Below are 18,048 nucleotides of genomic sequence, written 5' to 3' on the forward strand. Positions count from 1 at the left end.
GAGTGAGGGGCACCGCAGAGCTGTGGGTCTGCAGGTCAGGACTGGGATAGCGGGGCTGCGGGTCGGGAGTGAGGGGCACCGGCACAGCGGTGGGTCTGCCGGTCAGGCCTGGGATCGCGGGGGCTGCGGGTCGGGAGTGAGGGGCACCGGCAGAGCTGTGGGTCTGGAGGTCAGGACTGGATAGCGGGGCTGCGGGTCGGGAGTGAGGGGCACCGGCAGAGCTGTGGGTCTGCAGGTCAGGACTGGGATAGCGGGGCTGCGGGTCGGGAGTGAGGGGCACCGGCAGAGCTGTGGGTCTGCAGGTCAGGACTGGGATAGCGGGGCTGCGGGTCGGGAGTGAGGGGCACCGGCAGAGCTGTGGGTCTGCAGGTCAGGACTGGGATAGCGGGGCTGCGGGTTGGGAGTGAGGGGCACCGGCAGAGCTGTGGGTCTGCAGGTCAGGACTGGGATAGCGGGGGCTGCGGGTCGGGAGTGAGGGGCACCGGCAGAGCTGTGGGTCTGCAGGTCAGGACTGGGATAGCGGGGGCTGCGGGTCGGGAGTGAGGGGCACCGGCAGAGCTGTGGGTCTGCAGGTCAGGACTGGGATAGCAGGGGCTGCGGGTCGGGAGTGAGGGGCACCTTATCACCATGAGCTGCTCCCCGCCAGGCACCACACCCCATTCACACGCCTTTGGTCACTATGCAGCTCAGTAGCAATCACTGCCCCGAAGTGACTCCGGTGCAGGCACCCACAGCACGAACTCCCCACACCGGATTCTGTCCACACGCAGAGAATTCTCTCCGCCGGGCTCCTTCGGTTCCTCTCGCTGCTCTCCGTCCTGCCGCCAGACACTGCTCATCTGCATAGCCCCGCCCATGGACACGTGACACCCTCTGTCGTTTTGGTGTCAAGTGAAGGCGTTGCCTGCGGGGAGTGAGCACGTCAGCGCACGTCACAGCCCCAGCGCACGTCACAGCCGCCGGGCGGGGATTGTCTGTGAGCCCCGCGCAGGGGGCGGGGCTTCAGGGAGAGACCCAGCCCCATAGACAGCCTGGGGCAGGGAGATATTGGGGGAAGGGATGAGGGGATGGGGGGAGAAGGGGGGAGGGAGAGACCCAGCCCCATAGACCTGCAGGGGCAGGGATATATTGGGGTCAGGAGAGGAGAGGGGGTTGGCAGAGACCCAGCCTGGGGTGCAGGAGAAATGCGGTGGGGTGGAGGAAGGCATGTCGGGTGGGGGTGGGGTGTGTGAAATGTTGGTCCAGGGAAACTGAGTCACTCCCAGGACATCGCGTGCAGGGGGGAGCACAGGGGCAGGGAGAGAGCCCCAGCCCCAGCCCCACAGAGCCCCAGAGGCATATTGGGGGCAGGAGGGGACATCGTGTGCAGGGGTGAGCACAGGGGCAGGGAGAGAGACCCAGCCCCAGCCCCACAGAGCCCCAGAGGGATTTTGGGGGCAGGGGAGGGGATGGACGGGGGAGAGACCCAGCCCCATAGACCCCTAGAGGCAGCGGGATATGTGGGGGTAGGAGAGGGGATGGTAGAGGAGACACCCATCTCCATAGACCCCCAGAGGCAGGAAATGATGGGAGAAGGGGGGGCGGGAGGGATCCAGCCCTACAGACCCGTAGGGGCAGGGAGATATTGGGGTCAGGAGGAGAGGAGAGGGGGTTGGCAGAGACCCAGCCCGGGGTGCAGGGGAAATGGGCTGGTTTGGAGGGAACTGGGGAAGAGAAGAGACATTGGGGGACACATGTTGGGACAGGGAAACTGACTCACTCCGAATACATGCAGAGCAGTGCAGGGCAGAGGCAGATCATGCTGGTCCCAGGGTAATTTCGGGGGGTTCTGATTCCCCACTCAGCCGGGGGGCTCCCCTCTGGGTTGAGGAGCCCTGGGGTGGGGCGGGTGCAGGGGCTGGGTGTGTGTGTCAGGCTGGGGGAGCTGCCTGGGCAGAGGGGCTGGAACTGGGGGGGCTGCAGCAGCCCCTGGCTTGACGTGGTTTCCATCACACCCAGGGGTTACAGTTGGTTGGGTGGCTCAGCACCCCCCACTATACAGATTGTTCTGGCACCACTGGCCTAGGGTCACCGTCTAGTGCTCAGGGCCTGCCTGGCTCTCCTAGAGCAGGGCGAGCGCCCAGCTCTCCTGGGGCAGGGCTGGCGAGAGCTCTGGACAGATACTAACAGCGCCGGGGAGCCTGGACGAATATTAGTGGGACAGAGAAGCCTGGAGCAGTTTATCAGAGAGCAGAAATGAATCCCGCACACAGCGCTGGAGCTGCAGTGCTCAGCGCGTGGGCCTGGGTCTCCTGCACAGACTCCCTGCACCCCCCTCGTGGCATAACAAGTTCCCTGTAGAGAAGCAGAGGTGCGGGAACAAGGGCTGCGGCGGGTGCTGCAGCACCCCCATGTCTCACTGTGAAAAGCTCCAGGTGCTGTGGGAACAAAGCCAGCATTATTGTGCGATTCCAGAGAACCCCGGAGCTGTGCTGCCCCTGTGCAGTGTGAGCGGGAATTGCACGTTTTCACACTGCTTGTGAACACCAGGGCCCGTGCAACCATTTGGGCAAACTAGGCGGCCGCCTAGTGGTTGGTGGCGCCTAATAACCCCCTCAGGCGAGGAGGTGGAGCAGAGATGAGCTGGGGGGAGCGCAGGGAGGGCTGTCCCCAGTAACGGGGGTTGGGGGCGCACAGGGGAACTGCTCCCCACCCCAGCTCACCTCCGCTCTGCCTCCTCCGCCGAGCACACAGCCCAGCTCTAATTCTCCTCCAGTCGGCGTCGCAAGCCTGGGCGAGGAGGAGAATTAGAGCGATGCCGGGTGCTCAGTGGAGGGGGTGGAGCCGAGGTGAGCTGGGGCGGGCTCCCCAGGCAGGGTTAGCTTCCGCAGGCAGGGGGGGCAGGTTATATCTGCGTGCGGTGCCCGGGCTCCAGGAATATTCAGGGCTGGGGGCCCTGCTCCAGCAATATTCGGAGCTGGGTCTCTCCCCCGGCCCTGAGCCTCCCCAATGCCCCAAACCCTCATCCCCAGCCAGAGCCCTCATCCCCCTGCACCCTAATCCTCTGCCCCAGCCCTGAGCCCCCCTGCAGCATGAACCCCTCATCCCCCTGCACCCTAATCCTCTGCCCCAGCCCTGAGCCCCCCGCAGCATGAACCCCTCATCCCCCTGCACCCTAATCCTCAGACCCATCCCTGAGCCCCCCCGCAGCATGAACCACTTAACACCCGCACCCTAATCCTCTGCCCCAGCCCTGAGTCCCCTGCGCAGCATGAACCCCTCATCCCCGCACCCTAATCCTCTGCCCCAGCCCTGAGCCCCGCAGCATGAACCCCTCATCCCCTGCACCCTAATCCTCAGTCCCAGCCAGAGCCCTCACCCCTGCACCCTAATCCTCAGCCCCAGCCCTGAGCCCCCCGGCAGCATGAACCCCTCATCCCCCCGCACCCTAATCCTCTGCCCCAGCCCTGAGCCCCCCCCTGCAGCATGAACCCCTCATCCCCCCGCACCCTAATCCTCTGCCCCAGCCCTGAGCCCCCCCCAGCATGAACCCCTCATCCCCCCGCACCCTAATCCTCAGACCTAGCCAGAGCCCTCACCCCTGCACCCTAATCCTCTGCCCCAGCCCTGAGCCCCCCTGCAGCATGAACCCCTCATCCCCCCGCACCCTAATCCGCAACCCCAGCCAGAGCCCTCACCCCAGCACCCTAATCCTCTGCCCCAGCCCAGAGCCACCCACCGCAGGATGAACCCCTCATCCCCAGCCAGAGCCCTCATCCCCCGCACCCTAATCCTCTGCCCCAGCCCTGAGTCCCCTCCTGCATCATGAATCCCTCATCCTCAGCCCCACAGCCCACACCCCGGTATTCCCTCCTATACCCAAACTCCTCCCCACAAGGTGCACCCTCCCCTTCCCACATACCCCTTCCCAACCCCAAACTCTGTCCCAAAGCCTGCACCCTTCACCCCTCCTGCACACCCACCCCTGCCCCAGCCCAGAGCCTGCACCCAGCACCCAAACTCCATCCCAAAGCCTGCACCCTCCTGCACCCTAATCCCCAGCCCAGGATCTGCACCCCAGACCTCCTCCCGAGCCCCCTCCCAGAGCATTAGGCAGGTGGGAGCAGAGTTTGGGGGGGCAGAGTTGGGGGGCGGGTTCTGGGCACAACCAAAATGTCTACAAACTTGCCACCCATGTCCGCAGGAGGTCTCCCCAGGCAGGGTAAGCTGCCGTGGCAGGGGTGGGGTGGGGAGGAAGTCTCCCCAGGCAGGGTTAGCTGCCACGGGGGGATGGGGGGAGTAGTTGCTGCAGGGGGGCTCCCCGGGTGGGGGGCTGAGTTAGCTGCGGCGGGTGGGGGAACAGACAGACGCGGTTAGCTGGGTGGGAGGGTGCAAGGTGGAAGTTTCACCTAGGGCCCAAAACTTCCTTGCACCCGCCCTAGGGCTTTCCGCACCCCTGACAGGCTGATTAGACACCTGCAGCCAATCAAGGCAGAGCTACTCAGGGCACTTGGATTTAAAAAGGAGTCACTTCAGTTTGTGGTGTGCGTGTGAGGAGCTGGGAGCAAGAGGTGCAAGGAGCTGAGAGGCAGAGAGTGAGAGTGAGAGTGAGAGTGAGAGTGAGAGTGAGAGTGAGAGTGAGTGCTATGCTGCTGGAGGACTGAGGAGTACAAGCGTTATCAGACACCAGGAGGAAGGTCCTGTAGTGAGGATAAAGAAGGTGTTGGGAGGAGGCCATGGGGAAGTAACCCAGGGAGTTGTAGCTGTCATGCAGCTGTACCAGGAGGCACTATAGACAGCTGCGATCCACAGGGCCCTGGGCTGGAACCCGGAGTAGAGGGCGGGCCCAGGTTCCCCCAAACCTCCCAACTCCTGATCAGACACAGGAGGAGTTGACCCAGACTGTGGGTTCCACCAGAGGGGAAGATCACTGAGGTGAGCAAATCTGCCAATAAGTGCAGGACCCACCGAGGTAGAGGAGGAACTTTGTCGCAGCCTCTAATTGCAGCATTTTTAAATGGTCTGCATGTTGCGTGCAGGCTCCTAACACTTGTGACAGCAGCTCCTTTTAACTTCCATTCAACCACCTGTACTTATGGCGATAGGTCGACTTTAGGTCTTTAACTTTGATTGGTAGCTGAGAAGATGGTATATCGGACAGAAACCCGTTCGACAAACCTCTTCATTTCCTTGTTATTTCCTGACTTCTTTATTCATCACCTTTTCCTTATTTCCCTACAGATTGACTAGATCTGGGTGCTAGCAGGGGGCCCTGACGGGCTCCTTATTTTCTGATTTCTTTCGGAAGCATTGAACTTGCCAGGGCACAGTCAGATTCTGGATGCTCATGTAAATGTAACACTTCAGGCTCAGCTTTAGTTCTGTTTCTCAGCTCTTTTGGAAAATTGATCTTTAGTCTGACATGTAGCATCCTTGCATTAGGAGATGGCTAATTAATAAGACCATAAACCTTGGCAATCAAATGGAACCTGAAGTCCACAGAAGAGCCCGAAAGGCCCTTGGGGAGTGGAGTGCAAGTTCAGGAAGACTTCCCTGCACAGCTTCTCTCTCAATTCTCGTTTTCCTGGATTGAGCGCAAAAGTCGGGAATCAGCTCAGGGTACGGTTATACCATGTGTGTGCAGTGGTTAGACAAGGAACTGGACTGGTATGGAGCAAAACTATCTTATGTGTGCCTGATGACTGTACGTTTGAGAAGGAGCAGAAAAGAGCATTGGGGCTGCGGTATAGCGCTTGCATAGGCTTTCTTTGGCCTGTTTTGCTGTAAGAGTTAACAGTGAGAGATTGTTAGTCACATGTCAGTGGGTGGGTTTATGCAAATTAGGCGTGTACAGGGAAACCAGCAAGAGGAAGGAGGGTGAAAGACTTCTCTGTCTTTGAACAGAATTGTGTGTTAAGGGCTCTTGCTTTGAATTCTTCCAGTGGAGTCATTTCGGGGAAGTGATCATCACTTTGAGTTACCTAGTTATCAAGTGTCGTGAATGGTGTTTAGTGCGTGTCTGGGAGCTCCTCGTGCTGAAGTAGAAAGCAGTGGGGGAAGAGCGGCTGCCTAGCATTCGAGACTTTCAGCATTGCTTCTCCGCTCCTTGGAGCTAAGATCAAAAGCGCAGTGTCTGTTTGTATCAGTTTAATATCTGATAGGTCCTTTATTTGAGGACTGTATGTTAAATTGATTTTTGAAACAAGGGGATGGAATAGGAGCTTGCTCTGTTCACCCCATGCATTGACCTGGTATTGCAGTGTCTCCAGGACCAGTGTCTCTCCTTCTGGGGAGAATTGTCTGGTTAGAAAAGCAGAAATAGTTTTACTCTAAAGACGCTGATTTGAAAAGGTTTTTTTTTAAAGGAGTTGAAAAATCAGGCCTCTTTAGCATTTTGGTTTCTTCATAACAACATATTGTTAAAATTTCTTAGGAGTGTTTTCTGAGTCTACAGATGTGAGTTTCTTTGTTTTGCTGGAGGATTGTTTTGAAAGCTGGGATTCTTCTGTTTGCTGTGAGTCTTTTCAACAATATGAGGGATGAATGCTTTCCAGACTGAGGGTCTGTTTGGGAGATGGTTGGTTGGGGTGGTTTCTGGGGGGGGGGGGGGAACACAGATTGGTAATATTCGATGTCACATGTATATCAATAACTGGATGAGTTACACAGACTTCTCCCCACCCAGCCTACGTTCCATGTATCTTGACTGAAGCTGCCGCCCACCATCCCAGAGCAGAAGCCTGAAGCCTGAGCCCCACCGCACGTGGGGAGGAGGGGAACTCCCACTGGTTGCCGGCTCCTGCCGTGTTTATGACTCCGGAAGGGGGTAGGGACCAGCCCCTGCAGGCAGTCGGGGGGGATGAGCCGCTGCTTTGCTGCCCCCGAATCCCCCTCAATTACAGCCCGGGAGGCTGTGGCCACAATAAAAGCCCCTGGTGGCCACATTTGAGAAATGCTGGAGCCTCACAGTAAACAAATCCGAGCAGGTTTGTCACACCCTATCCCCCACCCTGGGGATTTCCTGCCCTCTCCCACCCAGACCAACCTTCCTGGAAGTTCCCACCCCCTATGTATTTACGGCCCTTTCTCCCCGCCAAGGGAACCCGCCAGCAACTCCCTGCTAATCCCTCCCTCAACTGGCTCCACTGCAGCCATTTCCCTTCCCCGGCCCCTGGGAGGACGGAATGAGCTGGAGCAAAACATGGATGTTGCACTGCAGCCTGTTAGGGCAAAAAGGGCAATTGGGGACATGTCAGAACAGGAAACCATTTCACAGCACAATTCCCCCCCAGGCTCCTGCGACTGCGGGGCTTGTTTCTGATCCTTAGTCCGTTCACGTCTCCGGGCAGAGTTCCTCTGGGCGGCATCCGCTGGCTCCCTTGACGCCTTCGAGGAGCAGTGGGGGCTGTCCGGGGTTCTCTGCTCAGTGTCCCCGTCAGGCTCCCTTCTTATCAGGGGCGGCTCTACAAAGTAGGCTGCCCCAAGCAGCGCGGAGCGCTGCGCCGCCCTTCCCCAGTCCCGCGGCGGGTCCCCTCGTCCCGCGGCTCCGGCATCCTGGGGAGGGCGGCATTTGCTCGGTGGAGCTCGCCGCATGCCTGCGGCAGGTCCACCGGAGCCCGGACGAGCGGACCTGCCGCAGTCATGACTGCGGGAGCTCAACCGAGCCGCGGGAAGACGGACCCGCGCAGTCATGCCCGCGGCAGGTCCGCTGCCCGGGCTCCGTGGACCTGCCGCAGGCACGACTGCGGAGCTCCACCGAGCCAAATGACGCCTCCCAGGATGCCGCTGCGGCGCAGCCCGCTGGTGCCTAGAGCCGCCCCTGCTTCTTATGACCCTTTGACCGAACTCCTGACCCTGATCTTTTATTAGTTGTACCCCGCAATTAGTGGGTTTCTGAGGCCCTGTGCAACCTCCCCTTAGGCTGGGGGGGGGGGGATGCGTTAGCATGGGGCGGGCTTTGGGTTTCCCGGAAACCCAATAGACACAGATATTCCAGCTTGTCCTGCATGTGACAGAAAAATTCAAATCTAGGGCTGTCAATTAATCGCAGTTAACTTACACAATTAACTTTAAAAAAATCACGATTAATCTCTTTTAATCACATCGTTAAACAATAGAATACCAATTTAAATTTATTTTTGTTTTTCTACATTTTCAATATATTGATTTCAATTACAACACAGAATACGAAGTGTACAGTGCTCACCATATATAGTTTTATTACAAATATTTACACTGTAAAATATAAAGTACTGCAGTGCAATCTCTTTATCATTAAAGTGCAACTTGCATATGTAGATATTTTTTGTTGCGTAAGTGGACTCAAAAAGAAAACAATGTAAAACTTTAGAGTCCAGTCAGTCCTACTTCTTGTTCAGCCAATCGCTAAGACAAACAAGTTTGTTTACATTTACTGGAGATAATGCTGCCCGTGTCTTATATACGTCACCTAAAAGTGAGAACAGGCTCTCTCATGGCACTTTTGTAGCCAGCGTTGCAAGGTATTAACGTGCCAGATAAGCTAACATCCATATGCCTTCATACTTCAACCACCATTCCAGAGGACATGCTTCCATGCTGAAAACGCTCGTTAAAAGAAAATGCGTTAATTTGTGACTGAAGACCTTGATGAAGAACTGTATGTCTCTTGCTCCATGGTTTTATCCGCGTTCTGCCGTATATTTCGTTTTATGGCAGTCTTGGGTGATGCCCCAGCACATGTTGTTCACTTTAAGAACACTTTCACTGCAAATTTGACAAAACACAAAGAAGGTACAACGGGAGATTTCTAGAGATAGCTACAGCGCTCGAGCCAAGGTTTAAGAATCTGAAGAGCCTTCCAAAATCCAAGAGGGACGAGGTGTGAAACATGTTGTCAGAAGTCCTCAAAGAGCAACACTCTGATGCGAACAGTACAGAACCTGAACCACTAGACAGGAAAATCAATCTTCGGTTGGTGGCATCTGACTCAGATGAGGAATATGAATGTACTTTGGCAGGGGCGGCTCTAGCCATTTCGCCGCCCCAAGCACGGTGGCACGCCACGGGGGGCGCTCTGCCGGTCGCCTGTCCCATGGCTCCGGTGGACCTCCCGCAGACGTGCCTGCGGATGCTCCACCCCAGCCACGAGACCAGCGGACCCTCTGCAGGCACGCCTGTGGGAGGTCCACCGGAGCCGCCTGCCGCCCTCCCGGCGACCGGCAGAGTGCCCCCCGTGTCATGCCGCCCCAAGGACGCACTTGGCGTGCTGGGGTCTGGAGCCACCCTTGTACTTTGGATCGTTACTGAGCAGTACCTGTCATCAGCATGGAAGCATGTCCCTGGCCTCTGACTGCTAGAAGCTGGGAGGGGAGAACAGGGGCTGGAGCTCTCCATGGCCGCCTGGTCTGGTCACTCCCTCTGAAGCCCATAGCCAGGGCCAGCCTTAGGGGTAGGTGCCACCAGGGAATTGCCCAGGGGTACCATGGTCAAGGGCGGTGCTGTACGGTGGCAGAGAGGTGTGTGCTGCCGGTGTAAAGTCAGAAACTGCTCCCGGCTGGCAGGGGAGTGCTGCTTGGGGTGGTGCCCAGATTTCTCCCTGCTCCCTCCCGGCATAGGAACATGGGGGGAGGGAGGGGAAGAGAAGGGGGAGAGAGCGGTGATGAGCGGATACTGCTCCCCCCAATGTTCCTCTGTGCCCCCCTAGGGGGCTGTGAGGGGGGAGCAAGGAGCGACATCAGGGCTCCCTGCATCCAGCTCACCTTCCCCACCTGGGCTGCATAAGGGGAGGACAGAGAGCAGCAGCCCAGGTGGGGAAGGTGACCTGGATGCAGGGAGCCCTGATGTCGCTCTGCTCCCCCTCACAGCCCCCTAGCGATGTGCGGAGGAGCAGTGTTCAGGGGCGGCGGGGGGAGCGAGCAGCAATGCCAGCTACTCCGTGCATCCAGGTCAGTTTCCCGAAGTGGGCACAGGAGGGGGTGCAGGGGTTAGGGGAAAAGGGGGCACAGTGCAGGGATTATAGGTGTGGGAGGAGGCAGGGGTTAGGGGAAAATGGGGCACAGTGCAGGGATTACGGGTGCGGGAGGAGGCAGGGGTTAGGGGCGCAGGGGTTAGGGGTGCAGGGTTAGGGGCACCAGAGGGTTTGCAGGGTTAGGGGACAGGAGGGGGCACTGGGGTTAGGGGTGCAGAGGTTAGGAGGCAGGGTGAGGTGTGCAGGAGGGAGGTGCTGGGTGGGGGTGTTGGGGTGCCAGATGTCACAGGTTTTGGGTTCGGAGGGGCACAGGGTTTGGGGTGTAGGGGGCACAGGGTTAGGGGTGAGGGACGTAAGGGTGCTGGAGGGGGTGCAGGGTTAGGGGAGCGAGAGGTTGGGGATGTAGGGGTTAGGGGTGCTGGAGGGAGCACAGGGTTAGGGGTGCAGGGTTAGGGGTGCCAGAGGTTGGGGATGTAGGGGTTGGGTGCTGGAGGGAGTTCAGGGGGGAGCACAGGGTTAGGGGTGCAGAGGTTAGGGGTCCCAGAGGGGGCACAGGGTTAGGGGTGTAGGGGACACAGGGTTAGGGGTGTAGAGGTTCGGGGTGCCAGAGGGGGACACAGGGTTAGGGGCATGGGGGAGGACGCAGGGTGAACAGTGCAGGGTTAGAAGCACAGGAAGGGGCATGGGGCTCTCCTGTGGCCCAACCCCACAGGAGATTGACCCCATGTTTAAAGAACAAACCTCTATACTAAGGGCTGCAATATCCACTGGGGTGAGACAAACGGCATCAGCTCCTTGCTGCCCAGCCTGTGAGAGCTCTGACTGTGTGTCTATAAAGGGAACAGAGAATGGAAGTTAAGTGATGGGTGATGGGGCAGCAGTGATTAGGGGCACGGAGAACGGGGGTGCCTGACAGGCGTTGGGCTGCGGGGTTCCCTGCTGCGGGGTTCCCTGCTGCAGCTCCGCAGACTGGAGCCTGCTGCTCCTGTGCAGGGCCAGCTCCAGCTTTTCTGCCGCCCCAAGCAGGAGGGGGGGGGGAAAGGACAAGCTGTGGCTCTTTGGCGGCAGCTTAACCACACTGCTGCTTCTGTGGCAGTTCGGCGGCGAGTCCTCCCCCCCTTCCTCTTTGGCAGCAATTCGGCGGCAGCTCAAAGACTAAGACAGGGAATGAGGGACCTGCCGCCGAATTTCCGCCCAAGACCCAGCCGTGCTGCCCCGATACCGGACGGGCCGCCCCTTTGAACTGGCCGCTCCAAGCACCTGCTTGCTACACTGGTGCCTGGAGCCAGCCCTGCTCCCGTGACAAGCAGGGGCTGGTGCAGAGCGTGGCAGGGCAGGGAGATGACATCTCCCCTAATGGCAGGGCCTTTTCACAGCAAGGGCAGCACCTCCCCGCAGCAGCACAGACCCCACCTACTCCTCCTGCTTTCTCCTGACACCAGCACCACCCTTCCCAGCACCGCCTCATGGCAGCATCTGCTACCGGACTCGCACCAGAAACAGGAAGTCTGGGCCGGGCCTGGCAGCAGCTGTCAAGAAATGGAAGCAGGAGACACGACCACTCCCATGGTGCTGTGGGGCCTGTCCTGTCTGGGGGGAGATGGAGGCAGTGGACACTACCACTCCCATGGTGCCGTAGGGTTTTCAGGTGGGGTGCCCCCCTGCCAGGGTTGGGCTCCAGGGGAAGTTTGGCAGCTTAAGGGACTTGGGGGGGGGTTGCTTGGAGGAGGTTTGAGGACCAACAGCGAAGGGGAAGTTGGACACTGGCCAGAATACCAGGAGACAAGGCAGGTGAGGTGATACCTGTTACTGGACCAGCTTTGGAGCCACACAGGATCGTCTTCATGCAGGGGAAAGGTGCTCAGAGCATCACAGTTCAGTAGAAGGTGGAACGCTCTGCCCCGAACACCAGACATTCCCCTACTTCCTGGAAGAGGGGGCCTGTCCCCATTGGCCTGTAAACAGCCCCACCATGTACCCCAGAGGTGGCTGCATCTTAGCATCAAGACACCAGTGGTCACTGCTCCAGAGGAGATGGTACATACAGGCCATTGCTCTACGTGGTCACCAGACTGTGCACTGTCTTAGCTGGCCCCACACATTACTGCCCCAAGAGGTGAGGTACACACAGGCTACTATTCAAACTGGGTACCTGGGGTCACTGCAGCAATGGTTGGGGGGGATACATGCAGGGCACTGCTGCACATGGCCACCAGGGGGCACTGCTGCAATGGTGGTGGGGGGCAGGGGATGATAGGCCACTGCCTGAAATGGCCACTACCACAATGGTGTGGGGAGAGGGGGAGGGAGATACCAATAGGGCACTGCCACACCACGGGGAGGTCACTGCTCCAATTAGTAGAGATACACATGGGGTAGTGCCCCAACTGGGGGACCTACCCCAGAGAGAGAGGGGGCTGGGGAAAGAGGAAATCAAAGGCCACTGCCTCACTTAGCCACCAGGGGTCACTACCTAAATAGGGGACACACACACAGGGCACTGCCCCACCTGACCAGCAGGGGTCACTGCCCCAATTGGGGGATATACAGAGGGTATTGCCCCACGGAGATGCCAGGGATCAGTGCCTGCCATACCTGGCACAGGGGTAGAGGGGATAGGGTGACCAGATGTCCCAATTTAATAGGGACAGTCCCAATATTCGGGGCTTTTTCTTATGTAGGTGCCTATTACCCTCCACCCCGTCCCGATTCTTCACACTTTCTATCTGGTCACCCGGGGGTTGGTGGAGGGAGGGGGCTACACACAGGGCACTGCCATACTTGGCCACCAGTGCACATCCCTAGTGGGGGAGTGACACACACCAGGAGCAGGACTCACTGCCACAAAGGGGTTGGAAGATACCCAGGGCACTGCCTGACACGGCCACCCAGGCACCCTGCCACCTTGGGGGAGGTGAAAAACACACCTCAGGCACTGACTCCTCTGGCTACCAGTGCTCACTGGCCCAAGGCAGGGGTTGGGGGGAGTAAATACACACAGGGGACTGCCCCACCTGGGCAACACGAGTCACCGAGATGAGAGTGGGATATGCAGAGGGCACTGCCCCAATGGCTGATATACATACAGGGCCCTGCCTCACCTACCCACCAGCGCTCACAGGCACAATGGCAATGGTGGGGTCACATAGGGAACTGCCCTCAGTGGCCACCAGGGGTCGCTGCAGCAATGCTAGGGGGGATACATGCCAGGCATTGCTGCCCCTCGCCACCAGGAGTCTCTGCTCCTACAAGAAGGCACCTACAGGATACTCCCGTGCCTGGCCAGCAGGGGTCATTATCACTGGGGAGGGGCTACGGGGAAGCAGAGAAAGAGCAACTAACTGCTGTGGGGAAAATCGTCATCTACAGGGGAGAAAGAATGGACTCCACTAGGACATCGCACCAACTCCAGCCAGGCTGGATACCAGCAATTCAGGGCTGGAGCAGCTCCAGCTAGAGGCTGGGTGGAGGCAGGTGACCTCGGTCTCTGTGCTGAGCAGGCAGCGAGGAGGGACAGGGAACCCCCCTGCCAGGGTCTTGCTGCCCAAGGAGGGGGAGATCTGTGGCAGTTTTGGAGTAGCTGGTTCAGCAGCCGTGAGCCGCATGCTTGTCCCTGCCTGAGCTCTCCAGGAGCACATAACACACAGGTGCGCACTGGATGTAGGCACCAGTGTAACGACAGGGCCAGACTCTGCTGAGTGCTGCCTGCGAGAGACAGGGGCAGAGTCAGACGGGCAGATGGGGGCAGGAGATGACAGGGCCAGCGGCCATGAGCTGAACCCATCAAAAGTCCAGCCTGTGACCTCACCATCTGTCCCTGCAGCTCTCCATCTGTCCCGCTGTCCGTCAAACTCTCAACCTCCCATCCATCCCCAATGTATGCCACCCCCCCACCACCCATCTGCCTCACACACACATCTATTTCCTCATGCATCCTGCTGTCCCTCTGATTGGCCCTGCAGTGCCCAGCACAAGGAGGCATAGTGGACCCTGAGCGAGGCTTTTGGGTGATGCAGTAATGGAGCTAGCGGGTGATAAGGGGGGTTCTGGGCATCTCTAATCCTGTGCCCAAAGCCATGACTGCGAGCCCACTCCTCTCAGTCTCAGACCCCACAGCCCCAAAGACATGACCGGCCACTCATGCTGTGACCCAGTTACAGCAATGAGGTCTCCCTGAAGATAGGGGGTGGGAGGAGCAACCCCCTTATCCTGGCAGGCAGGACACATCCTTCCCAGTATGGCAGAGACCTTGCCCGTGGGCAGATAGACCCAGCTGAGCCCATAGGGGACTGGGGGAGGAGAGCAGAGGAAGAGGATGAAGGCAACTGAACATGAGAGGTGTCCATGAAAGGAGAGAGAGAGTTTGAGTGTAAGTTGGCCAACACAGAGAGAGAAACCTTGGAGAAAGAAAGAAACTCAGAACAGGGAGTCACCCTCATGGATCCAACCTTCTGCTAGGGAGCACACACCACTCCTGGCCAGAGAGATGATCAGCCCCTACGAATGGCAACATCATCTCCCTTGAAGCCACAGCTAGTCCAGAAACCCACACCCAGGTAACGGGACGTCTCTGCCTGGAGCCAGGGGGGCTGTGACCAGAGCCCTTCCCAAACCAGATACTTCTCTCACCGATAGAGACAGCTACTCTCATCCCAGCTGGGCAGGTCTTGCCTGGCATCAACAGGATTCACGCAGTCACTGCTCTCGCTCACTTGCCATCTCACCTCGGGGCTGGACTCCGTCCCCGCGACTTCTTTTCCCTTGGTAGGAAACACAACACAAGAGGAAAAGAAAAAGCAATGGTGGCGAGGCTCCTCTTCTCGCTACTCCCCCACCCAGGGCTCCGGCTTCTACCCTCCTCCCATTCTGCCATCACAGCTACAATTAGAAATCTGAGCCCTGGGCTCACACCTGGTTGTCTCCCCAATCCTTGGCGCTGTCCAGCATGTCTCCCTCCACAGAAGTCACCTGGCCTCCTCTTAGACTCCATCTTCATATTGCTCTTCTCCTTCCCAGAGCTCCTGCTGTGCTCCTCAGACCTGTCTGTGCTCAGCTCTGCAGGCAGAGGGGAACGGGCATGATGGGAACACGCCCCATTCCAGACACCACGCAGCATCCACAGGGCTACCAAACCACGTCACCTTCGGCCAAAACCACCCCCCACCCCGAGGGAGCAAAAAGCCTTTGTGAGCTCAGCACACACAAGCCAGGAAAAGATTAACACCCATCCCCAGCCCAGCCAAAGTGGGAGCTTCCCCACCTTCCCGGCCACAGGCCCACGGGGCTCATGGATGGAGGAGTTTGGGGGGCTGTGGGGGACCCTGAAGAACTAGCTCAGCGTGTGATGAGTGACTGGGATGTATGTGGGGGCCAGACTGTGGGTTGGGGTGTCCAGGAGGACCCCAGGGAAGGGACTAGGGGGATTAGGGATAGAGGAAGGTGGGGTTACCAAGGTGCATTGTGGGAATGTGGGATTTAGAGAGCCCAGAGTGGATGGGTGGGGGCGGGTTGGAGGGCCCCACAGTGGCTGAAAAGGGGAACCCGGCAGGTTTGGGGGTAGCAGAGATGGGAGACGAGGAACCTCACACCCTGGGGATGGACTGGGGGAGTGGGGGGGATGGGAAAGTGGGGCCCAGCAATGGAGAAATGGGTTGGAATCAATTAGGGGCAGGGTGCTGAGGACGGGGAGGGGCAGTCGGAAGGGGGGATGGGGTGCTGAGGACAGGGAGGAGGAGGAGGAGGAGGGCGCGGCGGCAAAGGAAAGGCCAGGCAGATTGTACAGGATGGGGAGGGGATGCTGGGGCTGAGGATCCCCACAGATGGGGATGGGGCTGGCGAGAGGGTCACACCAGAAGGGGAGACACGGAGGGGCAGGTTGGGGGCTTGAAGGGGCTATCGGGGCCCTACAGAGGGGAGGAGGGTCGGAGTGGTGAGGATGGGGATGGGGGAGGAGGAAGGGGCGGGCTGCTGAGGATGGGGGGAGGAGGCGGGTGGGGTGCTGGAGGGGAGGGGAGGGGAGGAGCTGAGGACAGGGATGGGGGAGGAGGAGGAAGGGGTGGGGCGCTGAGGACGGGGAGGGGAGGACGATGTTGGGGGTGGGGCAGGAGGAGGAGGTCGGGTGCTGGGGAAGGGGAAGGGGGCAGGGTGCTGAGGACAGGGATGGGGGGAGGAGAAGGAAGGGGTGGGGTGCTGGGGAGGGGAGGAGGATGTCAGGGGTGGGGCAGGAGGAGGAGGTCGGGGCCCTGGGGGAGGGAGAGGGGAGGGTGCAGAGGACAGGAATGGGGGGAGGAGGCGGGGGGCGGGGTGCTGAGGACAGGGAGGGGGAGAAGGATGTCAGGGGTGGGGCGGGAGGAGGAGGTTGGGGTGCTGAGGGGGAGGAGGCGGGGGGCGGGCTGCTGAGGACAGGGATGGGGGAGGAGGAGGAGGCGGGGGCAGGGCGCTGAGGACAGGGATGGGGAGGAGGAGGAAGGGGGTGGGGTGCTGAGGACGGGGAGGAGGATGTCGGGGTGGGGCGGGAGGAGGAGGTCTGGGCGCCGAGGGGAGGAGGCGGGGGCAGGGTGCTGAGGACAGGGATGGGGAGGAGGCGGGGGACGGGGTGCTGAGGGCGGGAGGGGAGGGAGGAGGATGTCGGGGTGGGGCGGGAGGAGGAGGTCGGGGTGCTGGGGCGGGGTGCTGAGGACAGGGATGGGGAGGAGGAGGAAGGGGGTGGGGTGCTGAGGACGGGGAGGGGGAGGATGTCGGGGTGGGGCGGGAGGAGGAGGTCGGGCGCTGGGGGCGGGTGCTGAGGACAGGGATGGGGAGGAGGAGGAAGGGGGTGGGGTGCTGAGGACTGGGAGGGGAGGAGGATGTCGGGGTGGGGCAGGGCGGGAGGAGGAGGTCGGGCGCTGGGGGCAGGGTGCTGAGGACAGGGATGGGGAGGAGGAGGTTGGGGCTCTGGGGAGGAGGCGGGGGCGGGGTGCTGAGGACAGGGATGGGGAGGAGGAGGAAGGGGGTGGGGTGCTGAGGACAGGGATGGGGAGGAGGAGGTGGGGCGGGGTGCTGAGGACGGAGAGGAGGAGGAGGATGTCGGGGTGGGGCAGGAGGAGGAGGTCGGGTGCTGAGGGGAGGAGGCGGGGGCAGGGTGCTGAGGACAGGGATGGGGAGGAAGAGGAGGAAGGGGTGGGGTGCTGAGGACTGGGAGGGGAGGAGGATGTCGGGGTGGGGCAGGGCGGGAGGAGGAGGTCGGGGCGCTGGGGGCAGGGTGCTGAGGACAGGGATGGGGAGGAGGAGGTTGGGGCTCTGGGGAGGAGGCGGGGCAGGGTGCTGAGGATGGGGATGGGGAGGAGGAGGAAGGGGTGGGGTGCTGAGGACTGGGAGGGGAGGAGGATGTCGGGGTGGGGCAGGGCGGGAGGAGGAGGTCGGGGCGCTGGGGGCAGGGTGCTGAGGACAGGGATGGGGGGAGGAGGAGGCGGGGCGGGGTGCTGAGGACGGAGAGGGGAGGAGGATGTCGGGGTGGGGCAGGAGGAGGAGGTCGGGCGCTGAGCGGGAGGAGGCGGGGGCAGGGCACTGAGGACAGGGAGGAGGATGTGGGGGGTGGGGGGTGAAGGGAAAGGCCGGGCAGAGCGGACAGGGGGGGGGAGGGGACGCCAGGGGCGGGGCTGGCGGGAGGGTCACAGCGGGGGGGGGGACACTGCGGGGGCAGGTTGGGGGGGGCTGAGGGGCCCCGCGGCCCCAGGCGGCCGCCAGGCTGCTCCCGGCAGCTCAGCCCCAGGCCCAGCGGGGGTGAAGCCCTTTCACTCGCGCTGCCTCTGCCCTGCGCCCCAGCCCGGATCCCACGGGCCCGGGGCAGGGGCTGGGCCTGGCGCCTGGAAGTGAGCTCTGAGCCCCCGCTCCGGTGCCGCCCGCGGGGACTGAGCCGCGCAGACCCCCCGGCCGCCAGCGGGATTCGAATCCCAACGGCCGCAGCGCGCGCCCGGCAGGCGGGGGAGGGGGGTGGCAGCGAAGCCTCGGGGCGAGGGAACCGGAGTCTCCCCCCACGCGCCGAGTCTCTGTCCCGCGCTCTCTCCGCCAATCAGGGAGCGGGGAGGGGCGCGGCGAAGTGACGAGTAACGGCCCCTCCTCCCATAGAGGCCGCGTGTGAG

General features: G+C 60.6%; 1 non-coding gene and 1 pseudogene across 1 annotated transcript; both read left to right on the plus strand.

Annotated features, from left to right (window-relative positions):
• The window catches only part of LOC120375680, a 1,085,709-nt pseudogene that overhangs the window by 841,997 nt on the left and 225,664 nt on the right, over nucleotides 1-18,048 (plus strand).
• Nucleotides 6,070-6,264, plus strand: LOC120376385. Its single transcript, XR_005587267.1, has one exon. It is a non-coding gene; the product is annotated as a U2 spliceosomal RNA (small nuclear RNA).

This window comes from Mauremys reevesii, linkage group 12, assembly GCF_016161935.1.
Source record: "Mauremys reevesii isolate NIE-2019 linkage group 12, ASM1616193v1, whole genome shotgun sequence".
NCBI classification, from domain to species: Eukaryota; Metazoa; Chordata; order Testudines; family Geoemydidae; genus Mauremys; species Mauremys reevesii.